At 39.4% G+C, this 25,358-nt stretch overlaps 1 protein-coding gene across 1 annotated transcript in view; it reads right to left on the bottom strand.

Moving 5' to 3' along the window:
- ERCC6L2 (ERCC excision repair 6 like 2) overlaps positions 1–25,358 on the bottom strand; it is a 1,190,567-nt gene that overhangs the window by 1,135,951 nt on the left and 29,258 nt on the right. The window lies entirely within an intron of this gene.

The raw sequence follows: 25,358 nt of genomic DNA, 5'->3' as shown, positions 1-25,358 counted from the left end.
AGGCGTGGAGGAGACTGCAAAAACACATACTTCAAAATAATGGGTAAAAGTAAAACGCAGCGGCAAAACTGGAAAAGTTGAAATATTGAAATTCATCCTAGATGAATGGAGTAAAGATTCTGAGGATGACTACACTCTCACAATTCCTAAACCTGGGCCAAGCTTTCTGGATCATTCCAGATGGAAGAATCTTGAAGAGAATAAAACAAAGTTACAGAAACTTTATATGGGAAGGTAGCAAACCAAGAATATGCAGACTATAAGGCAGATTTCAAATAAGATGATAAAAAGTAAAGGCGAGGGAGAGTAAAGAATAAGCAATCAAAATGATATTATAATCTCCAGAAAGAAATGTGGGTCGCACTGGAAAAAGAGGCTAAGAAATTATTTAATGAATAATGGCATGATCCAGCCTGGGAGAAGTGGAGGGAGAGGACAACTCCTATAAGGGAAATAAAGAGAGAAAAACATGGAGACAGAGTAGCAAACAAGAAAAAGTTAAATACTGGACTAAAATTTTAGAGGATGAAAAATTATGGAATAGGGAGAACTGAAGGAAGAATTTCACCTAGATGACATATTAGAATGGGAATATCAGTGGGTAGTGTTAATGTGGAAAAACACACGAAAAAGAGTAAAGCTCTGGATGATGAACCACAGATAAACAGAGAAATAAATCAATGTAGTGTGGAAGGGAAAACTAAGGGACTACTAAAGGTATGAAAAAATAGCTGAGAAAAACATATGAAGAGGAAACATGGAAAAAAAAGACCAGCAAGAGCAGAAGCAAATACTGAGAATACCAAGATATGTATCAAGGGAACATAACTTTAAGATATTCAACTGGCAAGGCTTCATAAGCACATTCCTACAAGATTACAAAAAATGTCCCCAAACACTCACGGACAGTGTTGGAGGTGTTGAGAGGCTAAAGGAACATGCTCACATATATTTTGGGACTATAATAAATTGAAGGAATACAGGGATCCAAGAAGGAGATGTTAAACCAAGAAGTGCCAGGAACAGGCAGATTAACAAAAAAATATTTATACTGGGGTATAGCAGAGCAGTGAAAGATGAAGACTTGGAAATTGCAAGGCTGTTAATGGCAATAGGGAAGAAAGGTGTAACAAAAAGATGGAAAAACAAGGGCCTACCAATAGAGGATGAAGCCTGAACTAAGTTAAGAAATCTAATGACCTCCTTATGTATAACATAGCTAAGAGTGTAAAGAGAAAACAAAGGGCCACTGACAGAATACAAGTGCCCATGCATGATGATTGCACCAATGTAAATTTTTAATGAGTTTTTGGATGAACAAACCAGGAACCAAAGTAATTAGAGACCATCATGTTTACCCAATAACAGAAAGACATTTTTTTCAGTATGCAAATTTCAACACCAGATTAAATAATTATGTTGGCCTTGCAATTCAAGCAGTTTCAGTTTGGTGAATGACAAATGTGCTTTTTTAACAAGTTTAGCATTTCTAATAAGACAGTTTCCAGTATTCCTCTGACTAATGCATAGTTTTAGTTCTACTTTGACCTACTGCCTATGATTAGGAGGCAGAAAGTACACATAGCTCTGTTGAGAGTTAAAAATCACACAATGGGGCCTAATGAGTTATCAGGTGACAGAGAGACTGAATAACCCTTAATTCAAATATTTAACGGATTATTAAAGAACAGAGATCTTCCAGCTGAACTGAAACTAGCCAATGTGACACCTCTTCATAAAAAACGATACTAGCCAATGAGACACCTCTTTATAAAAAATTATGTCAGGGATATTCTACAAATGTCCCGGAAGTCTCACTCGTATATCTGGAAAATGCCCTGAGTTTTGCTTGACTGAGATCATAAAGCAAAGTAAGACTTACTTAAGTCTTTCAGACACAGATGAACACAAGTTTTTGCAGAACAAGTTTACCTTAACTAACCTGGTAGATTTTTGCAAAATAGTCCACATGGTGCTGAACTGTAGTTCATCTTCTATAGCTAACAGACACAGATGAACACAAGTTTACCTTAACTAACCTGGTAGATTTTTGCAAAATAGTCCACATGGTGCTGAACTGTAGTTCATCTTCTATAGCTACATTTTTATTTATTTATTTATTTTACATTTGTTTACTGGCTTAGTCCAACTGGATACATATCCATTTTCAAGTCCTGCCTTCCCTTAAATTTCACCCCTCTTCCTGAACACTACTCTGCATCTATTGTTTCCATAAACTCTATTTCCATGTAATTTGCTCTTTCCTTTTTTCTAAACATCCCATCTCAAATTCTTTTATCTCATTAACAATAGTCAATACTTCATTTATAATTGGTTTAGATTTTAATTTTCCATTTTCTAAAATTTTTTTTTGAGGTCAACAGCATTAAACTTAGCAAGGCCTAACTATGTGAAGGCAAATCAGATCCTACAGCCCACCTCCCTTTCCAATCATACTTGCAGCAACTGATGTCTACCAGCAGAAAATCCCTCTGAAGTCTGCAGAAGGCATAAAATACTTATGCAAAGACTTCATGCAATACTCCTAAACCTTCAGGACTTTTCTGCATACCTGGGAGCCATATAGATGTCTTCCTACTGTTTCTTTGTATACTGTCTTTCCTTTTTCTCTATTCCCACTCTTTTCTAACCTCTTCCGATTGATTCTTATAGATACCATGCAATATTTTACACACTCTTCTAATTATCCCTTTTTCCAACAGCAGTTTCTGTTCTAGCCTCAATGAATAGCTCAAGCAGAGCTGATCTTTAGCACTCCACTATCCCTGTACCTTTGTCTATACTCTGCTACCAATCCCTGGTAGGGAAGGCAGTCTCTAAGCTGCAGTCCCAAACTGTTGCTTGATCTCATCCCAATCTTTTACCCTTCCTACCACAGTTATTTGCTCCCAATATACTGGCTCCTTTGCTAATGTTCTTCAATAATATTAGCCTCCTCTTGCTTATTTTCAATGCCTATCAGTTATACCTACTGGAAAAATTTCCTTTCTCAAGTCTCATGTTGACATAGTTCTTAAAATACTTTATAAATATAATATTCCGCATGGTGACTACTGTTCAAGGACCTGCATCCAAAAAATCCTACTATCTCGTTATTTCTTGAACACTCAGCCACCATACCATGACTATACTCCTTACTTTGACTTGTAACTTTCTGCGTGTGTTACATATATGAGCCTTAACTGTGTAGCTTTAAGGTATCCCTTCAAATGAGAAATAGCTTATCCCACTTCACTCTTGCCCACTTTCCCTTGCAAATAAATTTCTTCAACTCTATTAATTATGGTCTATAAATTCTCTGATGGCTGATAAAAATACACCTGATTTATATAAAGGGACTAGAAATATTTTCACTGTATCTTACTATTCCATACCCAAAATCAACAGCTTCAAACTTCTCAATTTTTGTATTATCTTTTTAGTCTCTTACCACATACTCTCCTGTTTGGTATCTACTTCTCTGAAGTACAGGCTAACACAGAAGGTTTTGGCTAACAAAGTTTGCAGATGACTGCAAACTAGGAGCCATAATCAAAACTCCTAACGACGTGGACATACTACAAAAGGGCCTCACTGAGACAGATGCCTGGTGTCAATGCTATGGCCTGAAGCTCAATGCCAAAAAGTGTACGGTCATCCCCTTTGGTAAAAAGTCTGTACCCATGAACTACCACATAAGTGGTAGTCTACTTAACGCCGAAAGTGTGATAAGTGACCTTGGGACACAGGTGGACAGTAATCTCTCCTTTGATAATCACAGTACCTCACAAGACATCTATAACTGGAAAGGCCATAGAAATACCTCACAAAGAGGATTACTGGCCTCAAACAGATGACCTACGCAGACGGTCTCAAAAAACTTCAGCTTTACTCTGTCACATATCACCTACTCAGAGGCAATCTCTGCCTAACATACAAAGCTATGTCAAACCCAGAGCTGTTGGACATGCTCCACTTAAAGAAATCCCAATCCCTCTGAGCTACATGCTTTAGGGACCTAAACCTTGTCACCACAATAAACAGAACATGCTGGAGGGATAGATTCCTGTCCCAGAGACTTCCCATACTCTGGAACAGACTACCTATCTATGTCAAACAGAGCTCCTCATTAGCACTCTTCAAGAAAAATCTTGATGATTGGATGGGAAATAGAAAATTCACCCCAGGGATCACTTCTGTGGCTCTGCTCGACAGGTGCACAGGAAAATAATTTTCTTGGGTGGCGAAAGCCAGGGTACCTTTTTGGCTAGGCTTATATAGGCCCTAGGGCTAATAGCCTAGTACCTACCTGTGAACCTATATATCGGGCTGCCACAACAGAATCCTTTTTAATCCATACACCCAAATACTTCATCTTACCATGTCTCCATAAATATAGGCATTGTTTAACCAATTTATTTATGGTTACACAGTTTACAGAATAACTTTGCTGAGGAGACCCCCCCCCCCACACACACACACACACACACACACACACACACACACTCTATAGTCAGATCAAAGACAACCTCCCTTTTCAAAATTCATTCACTGGAGTCTAGAAGATCCCTGCTTAGAAAGTCTGCATGGGTGTTACTCTGGCCTGGAATATATAAGGATCAACCCTATCTCATCAGCCAGCATCCAGATTTTCTCTGCAAGGCTGCATGGGGGGGGGGGGTCAAAGACCCCATATTTATGTACTACATAGCTGTGATGTTGTCTGTGCAGATTTACAGTGTCCCTGGGCTTTAAGTTTTGATGAAAGGCTTTTATGGACTAGTATACTACTAGTAGCTCCTTTTGGTGTATATGCAACTTCCTTTGCTGTAGGAACCAAATGCCTGCATCTTCAGGGGATCTACATAGGCTGTCCAAGCCATGTCTGAGGTGTCCATAGTGATAGTCTTGTCTGTTTCCAGAGTGAAATTTGCTCCTGGGTTCCTTTGTATGGTGTTCCACCACCACAGGAGTTTTCTTTTCGGGTGTGGGAGGATGATCAGCAGTGTTTCCAGGGGTGGAAGTGCTGTTCCCAGACATTTTTAGAAACCCATTTTAGAAACCCATACGAGGAAACTTCAGTGAACCTTGAAAATGAAATCAAGAGGATGCTCTGGAAGCAGATCAGGTAGCCTGTCTAAACAATTTTGTCTTGGAGAAGGAAGCCTTTCTGCTGAACACAGTCTAAGACTGCTCCCAGGAAAAAGATCTTTGATTGAGGAAGAGTTTGAGATTTTTGAAAATTCAGGATGAGACTCATCTTCTGAAAACAGTCTACCATAATCTTTAAGACGCCCAGGGTTTCTGAAGTGAGTCTTCCCTGAAGGAGATAGTCTAAGTGGGGGTAAATGTGGACTCCTGTAGTTCTACAATGAGCTATCAGACAAGCTAGGCATTTTATGAAAACTCTGGGTGCAGCAGAGAGCCCAAATGGTAAAGCACAGAACTGGAAGTGTGAGCCTGTTGCTACACATCATAGATATTTTCTATGATTGTCTGCTGTGGGAACATGGAGGTAAGCATCCTTTGAGCCTGTGGTGACAACAGAGGCATCTTGGAAGATCATGGGTAGTAATTTCTGCAACGTACGCATTTTGAATTTTCGGATCTTGGGGAACTTGTTTAGCTGTGACAGGTCTAAGATAGGTCTCTCAGTGTCTTCTTTTTTTGGGACTAGAAAAATCCTTCAGTAAAAGCCTTTTCTTTCTTGTTCTGGAAGGACAAGCAGAATGGATCCTTGCTGGTGCAGCTGCCTGAGGATAGGTGGCAAGAGACCTTTCTTGCTCTTTGGTGGTTTTGGACTGCCTAAGAAGAGTGGAATTTCTCTGAATTGAATATAGTACCCGCTCTCTACGATGTTGAGAACCAATTGGTCCCTGGTGATGGATTTCCACTGATTTATGAAGGAGACTCTACTTGCTAGAGGTCTGGAAGGGGCGGTAAGGGAAGGAGGAGAAGAACACAGTTACAGTTACTCTCAGTACTGGGTGGGCTCCTTGGAGCCCCCTGTCTTATGACACTATTCTCTTTGCCATCTCCAAGACTATCTTGGTCTTTTACCATGGGGAGGCATCCCCCGTCTTGTCTAGGGGAGAAAGGGCAAGGTTTTGAAGGGTAATGCCTACTGTACCTTGAGGTCAGAAACAGGTAAGATTCTTTCATCATTTTTATTTGCTTTCCTTTTTTGTCCAGTTTCTCAAAAAATTGTGCAGCTAGCAGACCAAAAAGGAACTCCTTATCCAATGGGGCATCTAGTAGTTCAGCCTTTACCTGATCTGACAGAGGCTGGGTCTTGAGCCATGCATGCTTACAGATGACAAAACCTGTGGCAGCTGCTCTGCAAGAAGCACCTAAGGCTTCATAACCACATTTTAAGGAGTGTCTAGAGACTTGTAAAGTTTATCTGGCTATCTCCTGAATTTCCTTGGATAAGAGTCTATCTATACGCAACAGAGTCTACCTTAGCAAGCATTTTGTCTTGAAGACATTCGAGGTACTTGAGCATATGGAATGGACAATTCAAAGCTCTTACCAGTCTGGCAGAGCCACAGGATTTCTTCTCAAATCTGTCTAGTAGTCTGCTTTTCCTCTCATTAGACAGAGGGCATCCTGTTGAGCCTTTAGGTACACTTTTAATGGATTCAGTACAGACAACAGAAGGCTCAGCTTTTGGATTTTCACAGAGGTGCATATGAGTTTCAAGCACTATGTAAAACCTGCCTGGTTTCCTTAGAGCAGGGGATGTAGGCTAAGTTTCTGAAGTAATCATGTAATACAACATGTACTGGAGGAAAAGCCAGTGGTCTGGGTGAATGTAAACATAGGAGTTCCCTGTAGTGGGTCTGGGCCTGACAGAATTGCTTACTTTCTCAGCTGAAAGCCTCCTTCATTCTATGTAGGACATCACTGAAGGAAAGGTCCAGGGTAGGGGGATGTTGAGTAAAGCAATTCCTCCTCACCCTCAGAGCTAGAAGAATCTTCCTCTTCCTGAAAAGCTACTTCCCTACTCCTTTTAGATTGAGAGGCCTTGGAGGTGGATGAGTATGATGGCTCTCTAGATTTCATGAAAGCCATAAATGCCTGGCTATTTTAAGGAGGTTTTGGGCTTCAGTCTGAGTGGAGGTGGTCAGAGGTGGTGGTAAAGCAAATTAAGTGATTTGCTTTGGTTTGCTTGCCCATTTTACAAGGGTGAATGGAGGATGCAGTTGTCTGACCACAACTTAGGCTGTAACTTACCTACTTTATTTATTTATGTTTGTTTACCATGACAGTCCAACTGGCTGGGTGACCCATTTTCAGTGGGGGCCAGGGGGGAAAGCCCCAACAGCTTCAGAGAATACATAATCTAAGAAACAACAAGCATAGAATGACACAATCAAAGTTACCCCACAGAGAATACATAATAAAAAAATAAAATGTTACTTGTTGCAATCAAAAAAGTTCCATAAGTTAGAAAGAATCCATATGTAATATAAGAAAAAAAAATACAAACATTTATTTTATTTCAAATTTGTTAACAGGGTTGGCCCAGCTGAGTTACCAAACAAACAATTTTCAGTGGCGATCCGAGGAGAAAAGCTCCAATAATGTCTGCAGCAATAAAACGTAAAATAAATATTATACACAAGATAAAATAGAGTACAGACTGTTGGCTCCTATACTTGATCATAAATGTGTTGAAAAACATCATACTGTTAGAGAAACATCACCACACTTGTGTACCAAGAACATTACAATATTTAGAGAAACATAGACACGTCACAGTGGTTAAAAATAGGAGTGGGAGATATAAAGAGATAGCTTAGTAAATTCAAGATCTGTTATTAGAATTTCTCAGGAAGTGTTCGGTCAGGATTTAGAAAAGAGCAGAGCCAGAAATTAGATAGGCGAGTCTTGGACTGTTTTAAATTTTGGGGGGTTAGTAGTGGTTAACACAGTTAGGGAAGACAGAGTCTCCCTCAACAGACATGGTGTGCAGGACAGAAGCACAGGCCTGTAGTGTGACCTCAGACACATCAGAATTGTGAACTGTGGTGGCATTCGAAGGTAGGCCAGTAGCCATGGCAGCCTCCTGAGATGTACTGCCAGAGGGTTCAGGTCTAAGAGTCACCAGACGAGGGGGCTGCTTAAGACTGGTAGTTGAAGCTTTTTCAGAAATGTTCAAGGTCCTTAGCCTTTTGGCATTTACAATTTTTTTTTTTAATTACACTAGAGGCCGCCAGAATCTCCTGAGGTCCTGCAGTACCAGTGGACTGCAATGCTAAGGAAGCTGAAGAAGATTACTCTATATGGGCGACAAATACCTTGGACCTACATTTCAGAATTTTCACACAGAACTTAACACAGTGAGGAAAGTTAGCAACAACGTGTCGAGTCCCCAAACAGAACAGACAAAATTAGTGAAAAGTCTTTATGCAAGACTTGCTTCTCACACTTAATTAACTTTTTTGAACATTAAATTAGTAGATAAATTTCCCCAAAGGGTACCTATCTACCAGTAAAGAAGAGAAGGATCTCTGGAAACATGAACCAAATGAAGGACTGCAAGTGTACAGAGTAAATGTGAAGCGCATCGGCAGCACAGATAAAAAGAACTGCATATAGGGCCTAAGGACACCCTTCTTACACTCTGATGTCTAGAGGTCTGTCACTGGATTTCCGTCGGCTAGAGATGATGCAAAGACTCTGGAAATCAGGCAAGTCGCGTGCTTCTGCATGCTAGGAAGACCCAAGAAACAGTACTGCAACAGTGATCATGAAGAACATCTGAACTTTATCTGGAGGAAAGAAATCAGACGCTCAATACTGTTAATGACTGAAGAACACCAGGTCCTGAGATGGAAACAAAAGGGACTTTTTGAAATTCAAGGTGAATCCCAGATGGTGTAAGAGATCTACTGAAGTGCAAATCCTCCAAACATTTGTCACTTGATGAAGCCTGAGTCATGGGATCATCAAGATAAGGGAAAAGTCAAATCCCATGAAAGCTGCAAAAGGCAATGACAGGAGCAAGGCACCTTGTGAAAAAACACTGCAGCAGGAGAAAGACCAAAGGGCAAAGCAGAAAGCTAAAAGAGAAACAGTAAGGAACAAAATCTCAAATATTTCCTGCACCCTGTCAGAATGAGAAGGTGCAGGTGTCATTTATACGGAAAGTCACAAGAAAAATCTGATGAAGGATCACTGGAAGTAGGTTGTGAAAGGTCAGCATCTTGAAACTTTGAGTCTTTAGAAATCCGTTAAGAAAGGACAGATCTAGAATGGGTCTCCAACTGCTATCCTTTCTGAGAACTAGGAAAGAGTCCAGAATAAAACCAGTTTCCCTGCAAGCTAGTGAGACCAACTCTACCATTCCCTGAGAGAACAGGTCCTGAAGAATAGTACAGAATTAGAGAGGCCTGGTTTGGAATGAGCTGGGAATGCAAGAGGGGACTGAAAAAGCCAAGATATCCTGTAACCTTTCTGAATGATAGAAATAACCCATTTGCCTAAGGTTATGGATTTCCAAACAGGAAGAGAAAGGAATAACTTCACAGAGAGAGGGATAGAGGAAAGGCCAAGGTGGGGAAGAAGTGGAGGCAAAGTAAGACAGTCATAAGGAGGCTGCCTTGATATTAAAGGAAGGCTTACACCCCCTCCCCAAAGTCCTGTTAAGGTTTGCCTTGGAATTGCTTTTTTGAGAAAGCAATCCTTTTTGAGGTGGTTTCTGATCTTTTGCAAAAAAAAGGGGCCAGCCCTAAAAAGATTAGTTTCTCTGAAAAGAGGGGGTCTATATTAGAATTCGCGAATACAAAGTAATCGACACATAAATGTCGATGTACGAAAAGAGGAGGACTAAAATAGCAAAATGCAGAATGCCGAACGTATTTCTGGAAGCAACAGTGCCATACAGGTAAGCTAAACTAACTGAACAAACCTAATGTAAAATGATTTTCAAACGTTTTTGCCGGGGGGGCAAGCCCCCCTGCATCCCCAACCCCCCTACTTAAATATACCAACTCCAAGACCGCACTACATTGGGGAAAAGGATTTATTTCCTCATATCCACGATCACCCTTGCTGGCCAAGGAAAAATATTCGGTATTCTGCATTTTGCTATTTTAGTCCTTTGCTCTTTTAGTACATCAACATTTATGTGTCGATGAACTTGTATTCGCGAAAGTCAGCTTTCACGATTCTAATATACACCCAAATATAGTACAGGATAAAAAAAATGATTTGATTGAAATCTTGCATAATCTTTACTCTCCTATAAATGTTTGAAAAAGTTGGCTGCAGCAGGTCAAAAAAAGATGCTCTTTGTCCCGAACAGAGTCCAAAAGTTTGGATTTAACATCCTCTGGCAAAGACTGAAGCTTTGGCCAAGAAGCTGTCCTTAGTAGAGAACCTGCAGCAGCTGCCCTAGAAAATGCATCAGCTGCATCACAGCTATATTTAATGGACTGTATGGCTTCTTTAAGAGAAAGCACAAACATTTTACTATCTGATTCTGGCCTGTCAGAAAGAAGCTCAGATCCCACAAAACAGATAAGAGGTATCTTATACAAGTCTAACAGTTAATAACATGTAAGGACAGAGAGGCTGATGTGTATATCTTTCTACCATACCCAGCTATAGCTCTGCTCTCTATCACGGAGCAGAATGTTGAAAAAAAGCAGCAGCTTGGTTGGTTTATCAGATATCAGGGAAGTAACAGCGGGGACATAATGTCTTTGAAAGATCCTTGAGAAAAATTATACCACTCCTTTTATAGGTATTTGGCAAGCTGTCGAGATGGAGAGGTAGGTTTCGTTTTCTGCTTCTTCTTGGCACATTTATTTATTTATTTTATTTTATTTTATTTTACATTTGTTAACCGGGCTAGTCTAACTGGATATATTTCCATTTTCAGCAGAGGCCCGGGGAGAAAAGCTCCACATATAGACAAAAGAGATACAACATAAGCAAAATTAACAGATTAAAATCTGGTAGGACATAGACAATGAACATTGTTCAAAAAAATATATATATATGTCAGCTCAAACAAAATGTGGTGGCTTTAAACACTGACGTATCTTAATAAGAGAGCAAGGGACTTCTTACCTTACAAAAATTTGAGGAATACCTTCAGGTCCCCTAATATAACTTAGCCAAGGTTCCCCCATTCCCACCCAATCTCATCAGTTGGGGTGGGTGTGCAACAATCTGCAGCATAATGGCCTCCAACAGAGTCACAACAGAGGGAGCAGTCAAGGAATCTGGTGGCCTGAGGATTCATCAAGAGGCACAGCAGGGACATCTTGGTTCAACCAGACACATGAAGCTTCAGGCTTAGATTTCTTAAGCTTCTTTTTGGGTGAAGAAGAATGTATGAATGGAAAAAATTAGAAGCCAGTTTACCCTGCACAAGCTCCTTTTATGTTTGTCTTCTTTAAAAAATAATCTACAGAACCAAACAGCTCCTAAGGGCCTTATGGTCAAAAGACTGGCTGATGGAGCAGTCTTTAAAAAACAAAAAAAAAAAAAAAAAAAACACCCGAGGTGATTGTCCTTACTTTACCTCGCATTTTCCCAACTTAGATGACATGAAAGAAAATATTCTAGTCACAAAAAGGAAGGCTCACCAATGAGGATACGTATCTGTCCAAAGCAATGGAAAATGACACATATCATATGGCTGACAGAAATGAAGTTGAATTGCAGGTTCATTGTTTGGGCTGCTGGCAAGAAAGGTCCGAGTTAGTTTGTAGCTGTTATGTCAGTTCTGTACCTACTAGCTCTTGCAAGCTTTGGGGATACACACATACATCAAATGTATGTTATGAGAGGAAGGAGCCCAAGCTTCAAAGAATCACTTTATTACATTGACAATTCCAGCTAACTCAAACACAAAAAAAATGTTTTACAGAAATCACTCAGCAAAATGTGGGAATTTGTTATTTTATTTGCAAGGGAGGCGGGCCCCGCCTGCTCCCCCACACCCAGTAAACTTAAATATACCTACTTCAAGGTTACACAACAATGGAGAAAAAACGGATTCTCCATTATCACCGCAACTGCTTCAAACAAAACATTTAAACCCAAATGGTATTCACAGAAACTGCTGTTGACGAATTGACAGGCTCCCAGCTTTGGCAGGCTGGCTGTAAATATGATCATCCCTGGCAGGATACCCCTTCAGTTAGCAACACTGCAACAGTGATCCAAGGAAGGATCTCTGTCATTACTGTCTTTTTCCTCCTCTTCTATCACTACTGCAACCTCTCCTCGAGATCAGTATTATCAACCCTTCTTTTCCTTTGACCCTGATACTCTGCTGTATATCCTTCTGGAGTCCTTTCTTTGTAAAATTCACATCTAATTTCCTTCCAAATGTGTCTCCTATAATGTTACTATTTGCACCTTACACTGCTTAATATAATTCTGTATTCTTTGCTTTCTGTCTATACCTACAATGTCACTGATATCCCAGGATAAAATTACTAAAGCGGTCACCAACACAAAGCTATTACTTTCACATATTCTGCATGGCAGCTCTTCTGAATATATGCTTCCAAATTGCAACGTACATACAGACATTAATGCTAGGAAGGCTGATCTTGTATGCAGGGCCGGCCTTAGCTGATATGGCGCCCTAGGCGAAGTAGTGCTCCGGTGCCCCTTAAGCCCCACTCACATCATACTCAAGAAAAACAAAAACATGAAAGGGCAAATATCTATCCCAGCACAGTGCTGCCCCCCTGACATCTCAGATGCTCAGGTAAGAGCCGCCCTCTCCAAAGCAAAAACACAGCATCAATGGGACCAGACTGTGTCCCGGGCTGCGTCCTACATGAACTCTAAGAAGAGCTAAACCCAAACATAAAACTACTGTTCAATCTCAGTCTTACTACAGGATATGTACCCAAAGAGTGGCGTACAGCAACAGTGGTCCCTCTCCACAAAGGTGGTGCCTCAACGGATCCTGGAAACTATCGCCCTATAAGCCCGACTAGCTTGGTCTGCAAAGCTATGAAAAGGATCATCATGAACCTCATAAATAAAAATATTGGGGACCTACAGACACTGGATCCTACCCAGTTTGGCTTTGTTAAGAGCAGATCCTGCCTCTTAAACCTAGTCGATTTCTTTGAAACAGTCACCAAGGCCAGTGACGAGGGGAAGGTGGTCCACACAGCCTACCTGGACCTCGCAAATGCCTTCGATGCAATACCCCACTCGGGCATTACAGATAAGCTCACCAGCTTAAATATAAACCCCATGTCACTAGTTGGGTTGCAAACTGGCTCAAGGACAGAACCCACATGGCTAGAATTGCTGGAGCCATGTCAGACTCCAAACCAGTTACAAGTAGCATCCCACAAGGCTCAGTCCTGGGACCTCTCTTGTTCGGTATATATTTCTCGGAGGTACAGGCCAACATGGAAGGACTGTGGCTGACCAAGTTCGCAGATGACTGCAAACTGGGTGCCATAATCGACTCTCCAGCCGACACAAGCATCCTCCAAAAGGGCCTCATAGAAACAGACAACTGGTGCCAGATCCACGGCCTCAAGCTAAACGCCAAAAAGTGTATAGTCATCCCCTTTGGCAAAAACAATGTGCCCACTAATTACCACATAGGTGGTAATCCATTAAGTACAGAAGAAGTAATTAGGGACCTGGGGACCCAAGTTGATAGCAATCGCTCATTTGACAACCACGTGGCCAAAGTGGTTAGAAAAACATTTTATATAGCCCACCTAATCATGAAGGGATTCACATCTAGATCAGGGGAGGTCATCGTGCCTCTTTACTCATCCCTCATCAGGCCCATAATTGAGTACAATGCCCCTTTTGGGATGTACCTTCCAGACACCTGCAGCAACTGGAAAGACCCCAAAAGTACCTCACCAAGATGATCAAAGGGCTCAAACAGATGCCATATGCTGCCCGGTTAAAGAAACTCCAGCTCTACTCAGTGGCATACCGCCTGCTCAGAGGCAATCTGTGCCTGACAGATAAAGCCATGTCCAACCCGGAATTAATGGACTTGCTGCACCTCAGAAAATCCAAATCCCATCGAGCTACGCGCTAGAGGGACTTGAACCTCAGCACTGAAATAAATAGGACATGCTGGAGGGACAGATTCATAACCCAGAGGCTCCCTTCACTCTGGAATAAAATCCCAGTCCAGGTTAGGCAGAGTCCCTCATTGACTCTCTTCAAGAGGAATCTTGATGAGTGGATGGGAGATCATAGGTTTACCCCAGGTATCACTTCTGTGTCACTGTTAGACAGAGGCACAGTATACTAACCTCGAAAAAGGGCATAGCAAAATTAATTTAAAATGGGTGGCGAAAGCCAAACACACTTTGGCTAGGCTTATAAATGCCCTAGGGCAGATAGCCTAGTATGAACCTATGAACACCCCTACAAGCCACACCCGCAGGTAGGTCACTCCCCAAAAAAGCCACTTCAGTCATTCACTTCCCAAGAAAACCAGTCCAGTCATTTCCTTTAATTATTTAAATGCATAGAAGAAAGGATACCTTGTAATGTAGTTTAAACTGCAAGTGAAGATGGAAATGTCCTTTAATAAACCTGCTTTATCTATTGCTCCTTCACACATACTTTACTATAAAAGGCATGTCTTCAGAAAATAGAAGCCCATGTGCCATGGTTCAAAGGGTTGCTTAGGTTAATCTAAACAGTTTTAATTTACTCTGGGTAGGCAAGCAAACCTTACAGCTCAGGAAAGTAGAATAGCAACCTCTCTCCTCCCTGTGTACAGAAGCTTAAGCTAAAATAGCACAAATACAGATAGCCATTTGATAAACAATACAATCTTGCAATGAAAACAGGCTTAGCATGAACAGTAAAATTCTCTGCCACTGAAATTGCATGAAAACCCATATTTATAGAAAATGCATCTGGTCAGTGGAGGATTAAGTTTACATTTGGGCTGTTTTCAAAACAGACTCCTTGCACACATTTTTATATATCATTATATGTTACATTATACACATACTCTTTAGTTAAAATAAGTCAATAAATAGCGAACAGCACAATTTACAACTTCAAAAAACTAATCAGATTAGTAATACTTGCCACAAATAACTGCCCAGTCATTTTTTTTATAAAGTGTGACCTGTCAGAAATAACCAAATTCACACCATTGGCAGAAACAAGTCTCACTTGCAGAACCACAAACAAACACCACAGATGGCCCATCAGATGATCAACTACAGCAAGTTCACCCAAACCATAAGATGCATCCAAAATTGTATATAAAGATCTGGAGATTACTAAAAGACCAAATATTTGTAGTAAATGATTCCACATTCTTGATATTCCATTCCTTAGTTACAAACCTATCTCCAATAGTAATATTATTTCACGACTATCTACAGAACCATACTATGTAATCTAGAAATAGAATGACTGGAAGTCAATTTAAATGACAAGATTTAAAACAAAACTCTTTCAAAGCCTCCAATATTACTAAACTGTCTAGCTTCCAAAATGCCTTGACTGTTCATGCTACTCAAAGATTCCTCTTTTGCCAAACTATATTATGCCTGGTGAAGACGAGCATTAATTTTGTTAGCAAGGTGTGTCTGGTAGTTTGTAGTCTAGTGTTTGATTTCCTCAATGACAGCAGTGGCTAAATTCCCAGCACCACCCTTGGGCTGCCTGCCAGCCTGCCCCATATAGCCTTCAAAAAGGTGCAGTTTGACTTGCCGTACTTGCGAGGAAGGGGTTTACTTACTGGAGGAGCCAGGTTAGGGAGTGGGAGTGAGTGGTTTATGTGAGCTCACCAATCCCAGATGAAGGGACTGGTGTTATGCTTACAGCCAAAGTGCACCCTAGTAAATCCTGTAGCATGTCTTTGGCTGAAGGCAGATTTTAATTCATTTATTCATGCATTCATTCAATAGCTGAGAGTGAAAACAGGTTGATGCTATGGGTAGTGATGTTTTCAATGAATATATTCACTCTGCCAAGTTAGGGTTTCCCCTTTCTGTGCAAACCTAAAAATCCCCCAACCCTAGATGCATTCATGGTTACGTGAAGACTGCTCCCAGCTTTCATCCACCTTAAAGAAAGACTGGCAGTCTTAGAGGTCACAGACTGCCAAGATCATTCTCTCCCTGGACAGTGAGGTCCACCCTCATCAGGATTCAGCCAGGGATGACTGGGAATATGGGGAACATATCAATGGTGAGAAGATGGATACCAAAAATAATTCATCAGCATATTTGGACACTGGGTTGTTGAATGCTATCTCCACAGAACTGGGGACAGGAAAAGCACTGTACAATACACACTACCAACAGCAATGATGCAGTTATTGTTTTATTTGTTCTTCTTTTTATATTTACAGTGACTGAAGTGGGATTATGTGGCTGTGAATAACAGCAGTAAATTAAAATACCAGTATTTGCATTCCTTATTTTTATTATAAGATCTGTGCTTAAGTGGAACCCAATTTAAGACAAATATTTGGCCTAAAATACGAGTATAACTGGTAATTACTTCATACTAATCTGATGTAGACTATATTTTTATTAGAATAATAAAACTGTGATATCCTGGCTCCTGATACAATTACAGTAAAATTATTTGGTGAGATGTATTGAGACCCAGTAGGAAAATAAATTCTCTCTCAGATTCTAGATATTTTACAAAAAAAAAAAAAAAAAAACATACTTCTCACTACTACTTAAGCAATAACCCACGCCTGGGTGTGGGTAATGCTGTATTTACCCAGGGTTGGTGTGGTTTGGTCATGAGGGTGAAGCCCAAGTGGCCAAACAAAGACAACCATGGGTAAATCCAGCATTACCCACACCCAGAAGTGGGTTATTGCTATTATACAATGACATTATTTAAGGGAAAAAAAATTACTTTTCTTAAATAATGGCATTGAATAATGCCTCTGTGCTGCCTTTCCGCAGCTGTCCGGTATTCTGGAGCAGTTCTGATGTACTGCGCATGCATATGCTTACACAGTACATCAGAGCTGTGTGTAGAGGAAGCAACGGAGAAAGGAAGATCTCTGTTACTTTTTAAGTGTCTCGCTATGTTAAACTTGTTTAACATAGCAAGAGAGCTTTAAAAAAAGTAACGGAGAAAGGAAGATCTCTATTGCTTTTTTTTAAGCTCTCTCGCTATGTTAAACGTGTTTAACATAGCGAGATTACAGCTTCTGTTCTCCCTTGCTGTCTAGAAAAAAAAAAAAGACTTATACTAATGGAAAAAGTCCAGGCGACCGGACCTTTTTCCATTAGTATAAGTCTGATTTACAATGGGCACGCTGACCAATCAGCGTGCACGTTTTGGAATACTGATGGGGGGTCATTGTATAATGTTCAATAATTCCATGTGGAAGACACCTGAGTTCTTTATACTTTTACTACCTTCCATTCTAAGAACATGGTCTGCAACATTCATTTTACTTCTGTTTTAATAACTTACATTTATGGACTTGTATTAATATTATACAGCATCACATATGTCACTGTATTACCTACAGTAGAACATGACCCTATGCGGCTTGCAGCTTTCAGTTTCATGCTTTCATACTCCTCCTGTTTGTGTAAGCACACAGTAATCTAATAAAATTCACAGTGCTGTATGCAGAGCTGTCCCCCCGTACCCTGGAAGCAATGTGGATAGTATTTTCTTTATATAGCTATTCTTAGATTGGTTAGCCTAAATTTGTTATTTCTTGTCCTTCTTTTCATTTGTATCTGTTTAGATCAGCTGATATATTTAGTCTGTTCATAAATAAGAAATTAAATAAATTTTTCACTGCTATAAAGTATATGGTTTATTTACAGCTATCTGCCATTGGATGGAATGAAGTTACCTGCTGTCAAAATAGTGCAATTATTACTAATCTGAATCTATCATTCTTTATTTAGTGACTAAGATTTCTATATCAATTTAGGGGATTAGTAGTGTGATTAAAATATTTGACTATTCACAATTATTAAAGATACTGCTAATTTTTTTTTAAATCTTCCAGAAGACACACATCTCTAAAAATATCATATTAAGATACACAGATAAGGCTACCTTTTAGCACTGCCCTCCATAGGATCATAGAAGATTACTAGGCTATCGACCCGGAGCTCATTTTAAGCCTAGCCATTTCAACCCAATATAATACCATAGCAGTACTAGTCAATACCCAATATTGCATTTAGTGATGAATGCCCATGTCCAGGAGGGTCGTGGGCACTATCCCCAATAAGAATTTATGGTGCCCCATCCACTTGTCCAGGTTTCTCTTGAACAGTGTCATAAAGGTGTTATGTTTTACATATTCATAGCCTGTTCCAAAGATGTGGCAGTTGCTGGGAGATAAATCTGCCCCTCCAGCATGTCCTATAAAAGTCACAGGCCATATTTAAGTCCAGTCATTACTGAGGAAAAATTAACAGTTGCTGCTCTGCTTAAAATATTCCCCAAACATCTAAAATATTAAGTTAACTACAACATTCTAAAGAATTCCTTAATATTCTAAAACATTTTATATGATGAACACAAGTTTACCTTAACTAATCTCTTGTCACCTATGCAGATGTTAAAGCAGCTACATTGATAATTATTACCTTACTTTGCTTTATGCAGCAGGAAATCTGCGGTGGTGGTGCTGCGGTAGCGTTGTCGCCTCACAGTAAGACGTTGTCCTGTTCGATTCTCAGCTAGAGCGTCTTCTGTGTGGAGACGTGTGAATGGGCATAACTTCGTTGAAGGTTGTGCGTCAGGGCCAGCAACTCGGCACGTAAAAATCTACTGCCAATCATTAGCGGACCAGAGTTCCACTGTGACGACCCTAACCGGGAAAAGCCGAGAGACCAACAACAACTTTATGCAACGGGACATTATTGTAAGCAGAGTTCTTTATTTTATTTCTTCCTCTTATAAACACATTAGCACCCAGTCCCACGCGATAGTAGCAAATTCCACCTTATTCATTACTCAAATTATCCCGTCTCCTGTGCTGTTTACTACTTCCTAAGTGCTAACTTGTTACACTTTACTATTTCCCCTTCTCTAGCTCTGTATACTGTGGTTACGTATCTGGATGGCTTCTAAGCAACCTCTGCAAGCAATACCATGCTTGAAACTGGTTCCTAACAAGCACACACATTGGAAGTGAGTAATATGTGGCTTAAGCAAATAGTACTTCAGCTTTACTTAGGACAAACATAAAAAAAGCACATAAAATACACAGTTATGTCCAGGTATAAATCTGTGTTAACTAAATTTACACGATTTTATAATGTGTACAACACTGGTCATCTTTTCAAGCCACCAAACAGCCCTGCATTCAAACCAGTAAATAATGAAAGCTATCTTGCACACCTCTAGGTACATTCCTAATCAGCTCAAGAAGTACATGATGGTCATATCAAAATGGAAAACAAGTGGCAAACTGCTGTAAATAGATACCGCAACATCTTCTCACATGTAGACTAGCAGTTTTGAGCTGCCACTACAAACTTGCACACATGTAAATGGCTTCAAAGACTATGTGCCAAGACATGGTGTACATAAGACCTAACTATGACTGTACAGATAGTCTATACTGCTACTCAATCAGCTTTCAAGAAGGCTTTGAAAAAGTATAACCCCTGGGACTGTACTAAGAGGGGGAAAAACATTTTGTAAGATTATGCAATGTTTCCCAAACAAATATTAAGAGAAGAAACACAATTAACAATAAGTCATTAAAAATGTTCAGAAACCATTTCTACGTTTGCTTATTGAAGAGTTCTGGCCATTTAGTAATAACTTTACTTAATAAACACCTGGCTGCAGCCAATGTACTCCAATACAAAAAAGTCTGTTGTTAGTGGGTAAATATAAGCATGCTTATTTCCATGCAAAGCCAATGGGCTCTTGCAGTTCAGTCAACCTGCATGCTTCAAATAAAATAAAGAAAGGAATATAGTAAAGATTATGGCCATAATGTACAACAGATGGTCTTGCCACTCAAGCGGGTGGAGGAGTCAAATAGCCCACTATATGCCTAGATCATTTATGTTTCGCCTAGATCATTTATGTTTCACGGGCACTGTCTAAAACTGTGGGGACGCTTACTGTTAATGTTTCAGTGAATTATGGTTAGCCTAACCAGATCGGAGTGCAGCATTCTTATACCTGCTCCAACACTCTTTCAAGGAAGGTGGTGACTTGTAATTGCACTTTCATAACACATAGGATCTGCATCTAAAAGCTTGGAAAAAGCTGCCCGTCCCCAAAGCATAACATACCGTTCCTCCTTACAGCAGACTTTTGAACCGCAAAGTAACGTTTTTTTTTTATTATTTATTTATTTTTTTAAACTGTTCTAGCCAACCTACAGCTGTAAGTGGGAGCACTTCATCAGGACGCTGAGAAGAGCGCAAACTTTGTTAATCAAAATAAATAAAAACTGCGCCCTTGGCGGTCGCCTAGTTCGCCTATGCCTAAGGCTGGTCGTGCTTGTATGCAGCTTCTACTTCTCACCTCTGCTTAAACCCATATTACATTTCACAGATTTTTTTTTTGCTTCAATAAAAACAAAAATGAAACAAGAAACTAAATATATTTTTAAACTACTCCAACTCCTTTTAACTCACAAGAAGCACACATTACAAATACTTTCCAAAAAAGGAAGTTACCCCGCTATATAGAGGCAGCTTCCCTAAACAGATGCACCCACAGGGTTTACCTTTACCTATTACTAGGTTAAGTTTAATCACACGGGCAGGGTATGCTATAGTCCAGGTCCTCCCTTGCACAAATACCATCTTTCCTTCTCTTTATGTATTTCCCTCCCAGATGTAAAAAAAACATCAGTTAACTGATGATTAGCATTAAAAACAATGCAACGGCTACTCTTAAATGAATAAAACGTAACAGTGCACAGTTAAGTTTAAGTACCAAGGCTGCAAGGAATGAATCTACTTGCAAATGAATTCACTTTTCCAAGTATCAAACTTTCATTTAATTTCACTGAACTGCTTGCCACTTCCCAATTTAAATACTAATCATGATTTTTTTATACAAGTGTCTCAGAAACCTTCCTCGGATACTTCCTGATGAATTACCTGCACTTGTAGACATTCTGTCTCCCACTGTTAAACTTCCCAATGAAAAAAAAAAATCAGCCAAACAGATTTGCAAATACAAGAAATAGTTCTTTTCAAATACTACAGAACTACCATTTTCTATACTTTCCATTTTCTAACATGCTTGCTTAGAGAATTTTTTTCTTTCTTCTTGCTGGCAATATAATTTAATTCCACCTGTATAAAAACATGCACATTCTTATATTTTAATACATATGAATGGTCAGTACACTTTTCCTCAGCAGCCCAAGATCACAACATTATATTACTTAAATACAGTCTTTACCTTGTTACAGGATATACCCTAGCTACACTACAGTTAGGAAAACTTACTTTCTTAGCTTAATATCACTAGCATAAAATAGCCACTGAGATGACTTCCCCATTTCACATTTAAAATATTTCTTAATACTACACAAAGTTACTTTACAACATGATATGCAATTCATTTTGATATATTTATTATACACATTTTACTAAGAACTAAACCATTTTTACTACTTACAGTTATACCTTCTGTCCCTTAATTTTCTTTTTAAGCATAGCAAAAGTAAAATTTATGCTACAGAGCCCTCCACCACTTTAACACAGTCAACAAACTGACTTTTTTAGCCGTTTCTTTTTGCAGAAGTACAGTTCTCATCACGAAATGCATTGTGGAAATGACACTTTACAATTCTTCCATGTATTTTTACTTTCACATTATTGCTGGTTTTCTTAGTCATCATCCCTACCAACCAAAAGTTAAAGTACAAAGTACTCCTGATTTTTCAGATCAGTTCCTGGGCTTTTCTCCTGTTGCTAAATCATTTGCCACTGAAACAATGGAAAAGGTTTCTCTCTGTGAGCTTTGTTATTGTCAAAAGAATGACACACAGGGTCCCCTTCAGTTTGATGGGTCACTCTTGCCCGAGAAAAACATTAAACATAACTTTTATTAACCAAGTAAAAGTCTCTGGTGGCTCTCCCTATGGGCTTTGTTCAGATGGACAGAAGCAGCCATAAAACTATGCCCTAACATATTACCCCTTAAAAAAACCTCTAAAGCACAATAACTTGTGGGATATATTTGGGTTGCATGGCTAGGGTTATAAATGCCAAGTAGTCGTTAGTTTAGTATATACCTATGTACTTATAACTATATTATTCCCCTATCACATGATTTTATTACCATCTCATTCATTTGTAACTTCTTCAGTTTTTCCCATTCCTCCTTTGTGATATTATGGTTCTTTGTTATACTGATTTAGCATATATTTCAACATCACTTGATAAAACACATTAATAATTTGATTGGTAAATGTCAGTATGTATATATTTTTAAAATTAGATACCGAACTAGCTATACTTCCATACCCCTTTCCGAATTAAGGCTGTCAATATCATACTGTAATTCATCATAACCATCTTCAGTAAAACACATTTGATCCATATGATAAATAGATAAATTCAACAAACTGTAATATGAAACACTGCAATGTAAAATGTTGTTCAGAAGAAGTTATATATTTACAATATTTTGTTCATGCCCAAATTTTTAAATAGGAAACTCTAAAAGGATGGTGTAACAGAATATTGAACATATGGGAGATTTAAGAAATCAACGATTAACAAGTCAGTTAAATAGACATTTTGTGGAGTTGGGACATACAGTGAAAGAAATTAAATTTCTGATTTTATTGCAACACCTACTGTATATGAGGGAGGAAATAAAACAGTGGCTGTTACACAAAGAGGATTATTTCATACCTAACTATCAAACTTATCATCCCTGGGGACTGAATACAGACATTAATTGGTAAATTTTTTGTAAGTTGACTATGACTTTAACTGACTTGTACAACTGATTTGTATAACTGATTTGTAATAGTATTTTAACTGTGAGTTTACCTGTTTTATTTAGTAATCCATCAATCTACATCCCCCTTTTCCACATTTTAAAACATGAGGTCAGGGTGTCACTCCACTACTGACAATCATCTAGAGCCAATATTTATACTGCCAGGTGGCTAGTCCTGCCATTATAGTTCTTATACACACACACAGACACACACACAGACACATATTGTCAATTCAGAGTGTCCAGTCCACATCCTGCATGTCTTCAGAATGTGGGAGGAAACCCACACGAACACAGGGAGGACAAGCAAACTCTGCACAGTGCTTAGCAGTAGAGCAGTCAACTAAAACACAGTCCTTGGGGAGAGAACAGGAAAGGTTTCCCTTGTTGTGTTAGTATGCTGTGCCCATCTCTGGGGAAGCAGTGACAGCCACTAGTAATATGGTTGATCGTATTTCTCCTGTCAAAGAGAAACAGAAAACCAAGCATGTATCTACTCCTTCGCAAATTTCTTTGGATAGTAGTAGTTTACTGGGACTGGCTTAAAGTTTGAACAACTGATACTTATCCATCTTGTAGTTTCTAGTAAAAGAAAAAGGGATGCTGCTTTCTCTGAAGAGATTCAAGATTCTGAATCTGAACAGGAAGATGCAGGAATGGATTCTGGGTTATGTCCTCAGATTTCTGATTCAGCTCGTTTTCTGATTCTCCTTGTGGGGGAGTTCTCTTTCTATTACACTATTGCTAGAATGTCGCGATGTTTTCAGTGGGAAAACACTGAAGTTTCTCAGTCCCTCAAAAAACACTGTGAGTTGTTACAGAAGGGATTTCCAAAACCTACACACATTCTTCCTGTCCTGTCTGCTTTAGGGGATGTGCATCTTATTGCCTGCAGTTTTCCCTGACAGCCAACCAGTTGTCCCTAAAAAGGCAGATACAATGCATAAAGTCCCTCAGTCTTTTACATTTTTACACACTATTCCCAAACCTGAACCAGCAGCTATAGCCTTAGTTGACTGCTCTACTGCTAAGCACTTATTTAATTCCAATAAGGATGGGAAAATTATTGATAGCTAAGGGGAAAAATTACACTTCTGCAACCTTGAATTTCAGAATTTTGAATTGTCAGGCTCATATGTTAAAGTTTATTGTGAAAGTATGAGGAATGTTTATCTGCAGTTTCTTTATGCGAAAAAAAATCTGCACAGGTCATGACTCATTTTTTGCAGTGTGTGTACGACTGTTGATACTTCTTCCAGGGTTATTGTCAGTGGTAGAATTTTAAGGAGGTTTGCTTGGTTGCATTGTCAGAACCTCTCAGATGATGCTAAAATGAGATTTTAAATTCTCCCTTGGATAGAGGTTTAGTGTTTGGCTGCACTGCTGCAGAGGTGATCGAAAACAGTGATGCTAATCCAGGGAATTTCTAAGATTTTTCAATCCTCTTTTTCCAAATTGTCCAAGAGATTTTTCTTTCTTCTCATCCAATGTTGGCAAAAATCAGAATAAACAATCTAAACAGAATTCAAAGTATATAGACATTTAAGAAGAAGTGGCAGGGATATTCCAAAATGAGATCTCAAACCTCCCAAAATCAAGGACAATTCAACAAGTCTGAATTCAGGAGACTTTGTGAGCCCCCTCCTGCAATAGCCATTTGTCTCTTCCAGAAAGTCTGAATCTCCATTTTTCTCTTTGGCAACGATTGTTTCAAACAAATGTTTTCCGAAAATTATTCAGCAAGGTTACAGATGGCAGTGGGAGGAAATTTCTGCTTTCCAGAGGGTCATTCCTCATCCAGCAGATCAGACGGTTTTGTTTCCACCTGTTCTTCAACACATGCTATTCCAAGAAGTGATAGAATCAGTTCCTCTTTCCCATGTGGGGAGGGGAGTTTATTCAAGGATATTCTTCCCAAAGAAAGAAAATGCTCAGAGACCAGTTCTGGAACTTTCTTTCCTAAACCTGTTTGTGATAGTGGCCACATTCAAAATGATGTCACTTTGCAACTTGTCTCTTCTTCTATCAAGTTACCTAGTAACATTATATTTAAAAGATGCCCATCATCACATTCTTATTCATCCAGACTTAAGACGTTTCTTAAGGTTGTGTGTATCTGGATCACATTATCAATTATCTGCCTTCCACTTGTTACTATCCATTGCACCAAGACAGTTTACAAAGTGTCTAGCTCTATTTATAGCTCATTGCAAGCTACAGGGTATCCACATTTTTCCCTGTTCAGACAAATTGCTTATCTTTGCAGATTCTTTTTCAAAATGTCAGGAATCTCACTCTCTTGGGTAAGAGATCTCTTACACAAGCCATGATTCCAAGAGAACATTCAAAAGTCTTTCTTGACTCCCTCACACAGGACTGTGCTCCTGGAATGACAATTAGACACCTCAGTTGAGAGATTTTCTTCCACT

The sequence above is a fragment of the Protopterus annectens genome, chromosome 17.part0 (assembly GCF_019279795.1).
Source record: "Protopterus annectens isolate FY-2018-M chromosome 17.part0, PAN1.0, whole genome shotgun sequence".
NCBI lineage: Eukaryota > Metazoa > Chordata > Ceratodontiformes > Protopteridae > Protopterus > Protopterus annectens.
This window is presented reverse-complemented; position numbering and strand designations above follow the sequence as displayed.